Source organism: Haliaeetus albicilla, chromosome 13 (genome assembly GCF_947461875.1).
Source record: "Haliaeetus albicilla chromosome 13, bHalAlb1.1, whole genome shotgun sequence".
In the NCBI taxonomy this organism is placed as follows: Eukaryota; Metazoa; Chordata; class Aves; order Accipitriformes; family Accipitridae; genus Haliaeetus; species Haliaeetus albicilla.
This window is the reverse complement of record NC_091495.1, coordinates 6,601,172-6,610,335: the sequence shown is the minus strand read 5'-3', so window position 1 is coordinate 6,610,335 and position 9,164 is coordinate 6,601,172. Positions and strand designations below refer to the sequence as shown.

The following is a 9,164-nucleotide window of genomic DNA, read 5'->3' as shown; positions in this document are numbered from 1 at the left end:
GGCGGGGGAGCCAATGGGAGCGCCGCGGGGGCGGGGCGCGAGGCCGGGCCTCGGCCAGGGGCGGCCGGGGCGGTAAACAAGCGCGCGGGCCCGGGCGGCGGGCGCGGAGCGGGGCGGACAGGTGAGCGCGGCGGCGGCGGCGGAGGGGCGAAGGCGCGCTGAGGCGGTGGCGGTTGCCGCCGCCGGGCTGTGTCGGTCCGGGCGCGGAGTCTGGGGTGCGGGGAGCGGCCACAGCGGCGGAGGGCAAGCGGCTGCCGGGTACCCGGTAATGCGGAGCGGCGCGATGGAGCGGAGCGGAGCGGTGCGGTGCGGTGCGGGAGGGGAGGTGGGCGGCGGCGGCGGCGCCGCTGCCGCGGGGAGGACCCCCGTGCCCGGCGCGGAGAGGGGGGGAGTGGAGTCCGCCGCCCGTCCCCTGGGCCCGGGGGTCGCTCCGCCGGGGCCGCCGTTCCCCGGCCGAGGGGGGGACGTGTGCGGGGTCCGGCGGGCAATGGCGGCGGCGTGCCGGCGGCTGCCCGAGCCCCGCGGGGCTGGACCCGGCCGGTGCCGCGGCCTTCTCCGCGCCCTTGCCGGGGCAGCGGCTGGGGGAGGCCGCGCCGCCCGTCGCCGCGGGCGGTGAGCAGCGGGGCCGCGCCGACACGCCGCCGGGTTCCGGCCTCGGCGGGATCGGGAGCCGGTCAGCGGGGCCTCCCCTTCGGCTGCCCTGGCGGCTGACCGAGCGGTCCGGGGCGCGCTCGGGCCCTCGTCCCCGTAGCCGGTTGCCCGAGGCGGGCTGCCTGCGATCCGGGCCTTGAGGCAGGGCCAGGGCCGGGTCCGGGCCCGCAGCCCTGTCAGACCGGAGGGGGGGGGGGGGCTGTCTGCCCGCCCGGGCAGGCGCGCAGGGTGTCCTGTCCGTTCAGCCGAAAATCGCTTAGGACGAAGGGTGGAAGTCTCCCCTGCCGCTCCGTAAGGTGTACAGACATCTTGGTGCGGAGAACGCGGGGTCTTGTCCGGTGCTGCCTGCGTGTGCTGGCGTTCCGGGCTGCTCCGCTTTAGAACCTGGCTTCCCTCGTCGCTGGGACCGTGCTGCGCCTCTGGTTGAAGATTGGCATAAAATAAATCTGTTGGCTGTTTTGAGCTCGCCTGTGGCTGAAATGGGGGGAGAGAAACCGTGAGGTCCCCGGCTTTGGCAAGGCGCCGGGGGAAATAATCTTACTTTTCACAAGCCGATAGGCTTGTGGAGTCTTTGTAACATAGTGAACTGGAGCTAATGGGGAGATACTGGGTTTTAAACAGGCGCTGAACAGACTACCTATAAATAACTACAGATACAAAAGTTTGGCTTGTATAATGTTGCTTTCTTAGTTACTGACCATCCTAATTTTTGCGGAACTGTATCTTATGTAATAAGGCTATTTCTGATACCCCACCATGCTTGTGTCCCACCCAGCAGGAATAAAAGTAGGGAACTTCTCCTTTGCATTCCCTCCATGCAATGAAAGACCAAACTTTGCGTCAGCATTATGAAAAATAAAGGATGTTAGAAAGCTACTCTTTAATAAAAATGAAGTGGACTTTTTTTTTTACTTAGTGTTTAGGGAAAGAAAAATGTGAGAGGAACTAAAAGATTCTTCTTTCAATAACTTAAAGGATTGTTTTTCTAAAAAGAATTAACCTAACAACTTCTGAACTTTGTTTCCCGAGTTGCTTGTCTTTAAATTAGTTTGCTTCATGGAACTGTGGTGTAGTCTTTGAGCATATGCAAAATAATTCTTAGCACCATGTACAGAAGGATAATGGCCAAAGTCAATAGTAGTTCAGTAAAAGACTTCTCAAGGGATTCAGAAATTGCTCCAAGTTAAAGGCTGAGAGCCGATCGGTAGTTAAACAGAATATTGGTAGTCTTGTCTTTCTCTGCCATTAACAAGAACTTGTCTCTCTTTCGTAATATCATCAGAAGGAAAAGTTTAGCTGCAGTTCATGACTTACCAGTCTGCTTGCTCTTAGACCAGGAGATTTGTTTCTGTATTTTGTAAATGCTTTTTCTGTGCTGTTAGTTAGCAATGACCTTGGTAACCTTGAATAAGATATGCTTAGAATAAACAGTTGTATGTTGTCCAGCCTTACTTAAGAGGGGGGGAAAAAAAATAGGTGACCTGCTGTGCTGTGACAGTGTCTCCCTTTCAAAAATAAAGCAGTGTGATAAGTAGAAGAAAAGGTCAGAAGATGTGGAGAATTCCCTTACATGTTTACTCTCTGAGTGTTGATCACCTTGTTGCATTGCTGTCAAGGAGAATTCTGTGCTATGCAATGCAGCTCTGGTTATTTCATTTGTGATATTTAGCGCAGGTTAATAATAGCTCATATTGCATCCATGCAGCAAGAACAGAACTTTTTTTGGCTTCTAGTCCTCCAGTAGTCCTTTTACAGGCAAGTGGTGGTCTGTTGTTTCACGCCCCGTTTGTCAAGCTGTATTATTTTTCTAGAAACCGAGAGGGATGAGGGACAGCAGCTGAATTCTGGTTTTTTAATTTCCCTCGTGTTGAACTGGTTCATTGGTTACAGAGGTTTTTTTGGTAGGTAAAGATTGGTTTGTTTTTCCTGTGTGGGTTTTTTTTTGTTGTTCTTTTAACAAGGATGCTAAGGGTGGCGTGTGTCTCGCGGTCTTTTATCTTGTGTGTTAGTGTGCATGGTATAACTTGCTTGGTCCAGCTGGCTTGCTAAATGCCTCTCAGGGCTTGGCTTGATGCATGAATAAGCATTTCTCTTATTCCTTCAATCTGTCTGTACTTGAGGGTGAACAGTTCAGCCTAGGATGAAGGTAGTGAGTCTGAAGCAGTATTTAGGTATCATATCTCCTGTTTGTATGTAGGTCTCCTGGGCTTCTCCCTCTAAAACTGTTTAAGAAAGGAGCCTGGAAGAGGATGCTTTTTGGCTTATTGAGCTGTGTATTCTGGGGCAGAGGATCTCTATAAAAGTAGCTCCTCTCTCAACTTGTTTTATGAAAGTACTTAAAGTGCTGCTGGTTTTCTGAGTGCGTGCTTTCCTTCAGTACCTGAAGAAGAAAATAAGTTATTCGCCTGTGGAGCCAAAATGCAAGCTAACAGTAAAGCACAGTAGTTTGAGGGAGGGGGTTCAGTCAGTGTCTGCTTTCCCACCCAGCAGTGAAAGCTAATTTTGTTGACACATGCCTATTTTTAGATTCAAAGATGCTCTTGATTTTTTAGATGCCACTTGTTTTCTCTGCTCCCCCCCCCCCCCCCCCCCCCAGTATAGATGGCAAAATTAAACAAATCTAAGCTGGTGACAAAGGCCAGGAAATAACAGGATATGCAAGTTTTGCCCTTTCTTTGCACAGTTGTGTTTCTGCACTTTATTTTAATAGCTTTTGTGTTTTGTCAGTCAGTAGAGGTGTAGAGCTAAATGACGCATGTTAAATTCCCAGTTATTCAGCATCTGAAGTGTTCTGTGTGCTTTTCACAGCATAGGAAATAACACTAGTTGCTCTGAAAAACTTAGCTGTCAATCTGTAGAGTTGGCTTCTAGAAACTACAAATTCATATGTCTGCTTAAACAAGTCTGCACACATAGAGTTAAAACATAGGTGTGTTTTTTTTTTTTTTTTTCTGGAAACTGCATAAGGCTATGTCTTTTTCTTAAAGACTATGTAGATTCTGTATGTAGAGACACCATGAAAGATGATCTGCTTGTCGTCTGGGTGGTCCTAGAGCTGTTTTGTGTTGTGTAGGTGATAGCTTCCCCTTACGAAGTTCTCTTACTGTGTTTGTTTTTCCTCTGCAGTTCGCCCTCGTTTTCTGTATAGATTAGATCTTTATGTAGTCCCTTTCATTGCTATTCATGTCTCCTTTTTAACCAGTTGCACACCTTGTTTTTTCTGGATGTGCTGAACAAATGTAATAGAAAAGGGCTTGATGTAGTATTCTGAAATGTCACAGCTCTTCTGCTCTCTGAATTGTTCCATTTGGGCGTATTAAATCCTCACCTTAGTTTGATATGGTCAAAGTGCTCATCAAGAGAATAACTAGGACTAGGAAAGAGATGGAAGGGAGAATGGCTGGGCAGTAAGCTGCAAGTGGATAGAGTGTTTCTTTTAGAGAACTCTTCTAAAATTGGTAAGCCTAGAATTTTATATTGCATAGCAAAGCTTTATGGAGTATGGTCATTCAGAAGTTGCTTTGGGAGGTTTGGGATTTTGAAAGGCAACTATATAAGTTGCTTAAAACTTTGGAACAAGCAATATGTTTATTCTATCTTATCTAGAATCTGATTTCATAAAATCTATACAGAGAGAGCATAAATAATTACAGATTCTGAATCAGGTATGAGAGCTTGCAGGTTAGGTTTAGTAGTAAGTTAAGAGAAATATAAAGCTCATTACTCCTATTTACCCTAGTGTCAAAAATACCTATGTGTGGTGAGTAGGAACTGACAAAACTTGCCTGAGGCCCGTGACAGAGCTGTCTGCAGGAGCTGTAGGTTCTGATAGACCACATTCCCCTTCAGCACAGAGATCAATTTTTTGCCTATGGTTCTCTTGCATCTTATTTTTCCTCTTCTTACAGGGAGGTTTGGGCACAGCCAGGAAAAAGAAAGCTCCTGTAGCTAGGACCCTGGTATGTAAGGGGGCTATGAATAGACTAGGATGTGTTGTAAGTTACTAAATTTGAACTTAACCCTAGCTTTCAGGGCAAGGGTGAAAGTGATTGGATCTATATAGATATATACGCCTGCAGGATCAATAGTGGGAGGCTGTGGTGTTTGACCTGCTGATCACGATGATAACAGAAGGGTTACGCTCACCATGTGAGCAGAGGATGTGTGTATGCCACCTGGAGACACATGCTTGGGGTACCTCTTACTGATTTTGTAACGTAGTGACTCAGGACACAGCATGCATGGTTCTGTGCTGGTGTACAAAAAGGATAATAAGCAAAATATCTTCTTACACCTGAGGGAGACAGAGGTACGGTACAGTTACAGGGTGTGTCTAGTTTTCTGGAAGCTTGTAATTAGAGAGGTTCTGACTATAAAGCATTGCTGGTGTGGCATTTAATCATTTAAATATGACTGTTAATGATATACAGTTAAGATGGTCAGCAAACTGGATATAAATCCTTGTTTCTTTTTGCTCTGTAGGGGTGGATATTTACAGGACACTTAGGTATAGGCAGTGTGCTGTAAGGATCGGTGTACTCTTCAGAGAGCTGTGATTCTGTTCCCGACTCCATCACTGACATGTGGTGTAACTTTGGGTAGGTTACTTGTTCTCTTCCGTCTAAAGTAGAGAACTTTGATATCGGTCCCCTTTCTTTAGCTTTTTGAGATCTATGAGTGAAGAGTGATGTGTGTTTAAATGCAAGAGAAAGAGCTGCTATGCAAGAGAAAGAGCTGCTGTTTTTCTCAGAAATTTTGTCTTAAGTAATGGTGTATTTGTGTCTTAAGGAATCTGCACTTGTTTGTAAGGCATAGCTTTTTATCAGTTTCCAATTCCTAAATTGGACTCGGTGTGCTTTCAGAAAGTTAAAACTTCCAATAAAAACAATTACGACATAACAGTGTACGCCAAAAAAAAAAAATTAACTGCAAACTGATAACCTCCTTCATTTATACTTTGTACTCCAGCTCAGAGCATGAGACCAATGGGGAGCTCTGTTGGTTCCCTGCGCAGAGCTTAATGCTGCGGAGCTGTGCATCAGGCAGGGACGGGCTGCCTGTGCATCGGAGAGGGAGCTGAGCTTTGGTGGTCTCTTCTGTTCTAACTGGTGAAGTGACTTTGCGAGAGTGTAGAGCTGCTCTGCAAACCTGGGGGGGAGATGTTTGTGACGTTTAGTTTTGGTGTGAAGTGCAATATTTGGATTTGATCAGTGCAGAGCTTTAGTGTAACCTTTTTATAAATACTGCTGGTTGGAGTTGTTTCATATGGATGTGGGGGTTTTGCCTTTTAAAGGGATGCTGTGTGTTAACACTGACAGAGGGACGATTTGGAACTAGTGAACTGTGCTTTTGTGTGAACTTGCCATAAACCCAAATAAAGGTGTAAATTCAGCTTGTAGTGGTTCTGTTTCTTAAGTATATACTTCAAATATTGCATCTGCCCAAATCTCATATTAACCTGTGTGCTTTGTGGTCATGCTCTAATTTGATTTTAATATACTATTGTCCTTGTTGGTGGATGAAGGATCCACATGCATGGGAAGTAACTTTTAGTCACAGAATTTATCAGAATTATTCATGTGATTAAAGTTACACTTGTGCCTTCAGCTTTTGAGCCATGTAGAGGATGCAGTGCAATGGCTTGTTCTAAGCACTGCCCAATGCATAAACAGAAAAAACCCCATGTTTTTTCCTTGCCCTCTTACTCTTTCTCCCTTTTTTCTTGGTAATGTAAATAATACAGAAATAGGATGTTAGGTATAAATGTAACTCCAGGCTGAAATATCTGCCCAACGGCCCAAATCTTTTTGCCCTGCAAATGAGGTAAATGGACCTTTTTTTAGTACCCCAACTGCAAATACTTAATTTGCAGGAGCAGGCACAGAACTCATTTTTGGGGAAAAGCAAGTGAGCGGTAGCCTTAAAATCATAGTGACTGAGTCAGATCTACCTCAGTGTAATGGGAAACAATGTCCGCCCGGCACAGAATTTATTAGTGTGTTGTATCAAGATATATCAGAAGAGGAAATGGCCTGTGCTGAGGGAATGCGCTCTCCCACTAGGATCTTGATTGTGAATGAATTATTTCTAGATCTGTGGCCAGGGTAGAAAGAGACTCTTAATTCCAGGCACGTGGACTGTGACTATGCTTTTGCATGTCCCCAGACATTGTCCAGAAAGAAGTAAATAGAGCCATCAGTCCCGAGCATTCACTTTGCATTGATGTATCTGTGCCTAAAATAAAGCAGACTGTGCTTACTTTTAAAGTGTCCAAGCATTCTTTCACTCTTATGTTCTGTGTCAAGCCATTTACGGTGAAAATCATTCGTACTGGGTTTTGAACTAGCTGTCATTCGCCAAAAATGACTGCTAAGCCTTCTGAATTTTGGTGGAAAGATGCATTTGTCTGCTAAGCAGCCCACTTTTATCAGTGTGTGTACTGCTGTTATAACGATTAGAGAATAAACAAGTTCCGCCTGCCCTTCAAAGGTGTTTGTTTTAAATGGCATTGGCAAACTGCTTTGTGCAAGGGTAGTTTTAAAGCAGCTTTCAGAGACTACTTGATGAATTCAGTTTAAGGAGGCTTGAGTCAAAGCCACAGGGCAGGACTCAAATACAGGAGTCCTTAGTTCTGTGGTAGGTCAGGCCTTTAAAGACATTTCTTTTGGAGTTGTAGTCTGTGGGAGGTGTGGGGAGGGGGAGGAAGGAAGGATAAGCAAGGTAGATCTTCAGTTTGAGTTAAAGGATGATAGTAACTTTCTCCTTTTAAAATGCCGTTTCTGTGCCCTGCATGGTTAAAACTTGGGTCAGTTGCAACCCAAGGAATCCAGCTAATGAAAATATGTCTAGGCAGGGGCCTAGAAATCTGATATCAAAGGAACTGGTGGGGAGGCGTGTGACAGAACTGAAAAAGGCCAAGAGTAAAAGGATCACGTGAAAGGGTTGGTATGGCAACACATGCAAAAAGAAATGGAAAAATCTGTAAAAGATCAGTTACAGAATACCTTAATGAATAATACTTATTTTGAAGTTAGTCTACTGCTGATTTATGGCCATGGAACAAATGTGCTGAGTACCTGGTCATTTGTATCTTGTTTGTGTTCTGTTCTTTATTTTTTTCATACTGTTGCCACACTCCGATGGTGTGGGTGGCTCTAACACTGATTCCAGGGTTATAGTCCTTGTTTAGATACAACTAAGATAACAGTGATTGTGATAATGGATAATATAAAGGGGGGGAAGGCATAGAGACTGTTTCCTTTGGAAGTGTCATATTTAATTATCTGCCTTACTACCTGTCCAGCCTAATATTTTTTCATTTTTGTCTCATTTATTTGAAAGAAAAGTTGGAGATAAAGGCGGCAGCTAAAACTTCTGCAGGCCTGAAAGGGTGGCCTGGTTTCAGCTGGGATAGAGTTAATTTTCTTTCTAGTAGCTGGTATAGTGTTGTGTTTTGGAGTCAGTATGAGAAGAATGTTGATAACACTGGTGTTTTCAGTTGTTGCTAAGTCGTGTTCATACTAAGTCAAGGATTTTTCAGCTTCTTGTGCCCAGCCAGCAAGAAGGCTGGAGAGGCACAAGAAGTTGAGAGGGGACACAGCCAGGACAGCTGACCCAAACTGGCCAAAGGGATATTCCATACCATGTGACATCATGCCCAGTATATAAACTGGGGGGAGTTGGCCTGGGGAGGGTGGGCAGGAACTAACTGGGCATCGGTCAGTGAGTGGAGAGCAATTGCATTGTGCCTCACTTGTTTTGTATATTCCAATCCCTTTATTATTATTATCATTTTATTATTGTAATTGTTATCATTATTAGTTTCTTCTTTTAGTTCTACTAAACTGTTCTTATCTCAGCTTGTGGGTTTTTTTACTTTTGTTTCCCTGATTCTCTGCCCCATCCCACGGAGTAGGGGGGGAATGAGTGAGCAGCTGCATGGTGCTTAGTTACCAGTTGGGGTTAAACCATGACAGAGGGGTAATAGGGGCTACTATAAAACTGCTGGGGTTTAGGTGGCTTTTTTGGTTGGTGGTTGGTTTTGGTTGTGGGGTTTTTTGTTTGCTTGTTTGTATTGGGTTTTTTGGTTGTTTTTTCTTGTTGTTGTTTGTTTTGTTTTGGTTTTTTTTAATTACTCAAAAGTAGGTGAGCTTCTTGGGTGGATAGCAAACTGTTGATGGTAGAAATAGTTCCCTTACATTGAAATATTCAGAAACATTTCTGGTATACTTCTGTACGATTAGAAGTCTCCTTGTGTTTAAACTTGGTCTGTCGTATAGATATATGTGTGTGTGTATACGCATGTGTATATATGCGTAAGGTTTTTGCCTGTACAAGCATCTGGAAAAAAGCACGTGAAGTCAGAAGCTGGCCTGTGTGTCTGTAGGAGGATATGTTAGCATGTGGAAAAGAGGAATGAGGGGAGGGATGTGTTTTGGAAACAGTACAAATATAAGAATTCATATGCTGCCTGTTGTGAGGCTTTATGTTTCTGTTACTGGCCTCTGATATGC

General features: G+C 45.0%; 1 protein-coding gene across 3 annotated transcripts in view; it reads left to right on the top strand.

Annotated features, from left to right (window-relative positions):
* The first annotated feature begins 32 nt into the window (after positions 1–32).
* The window catches only part of COQ8A (coenzyme Q8A), a 48,451-nt gene continuing 39,319 nt past the window's right edge, over positions 33–9,164 (top strand). The window contains exon 1 of one of the 3 annotated variants that reach the window (XM_069800019.1): positions 33–121. The gene's annotated coding sequence lies outside the window, so the exon portion shown is untranslated. Of the gene's footprint in view, positions 122–166; positions 266–5,225; positions 5,250–9,164 lie in introns of those variants that run through there. The other 2 variants (XM_069800020.1, XM_069800021.1) reach the window with 2 other exon arrangements.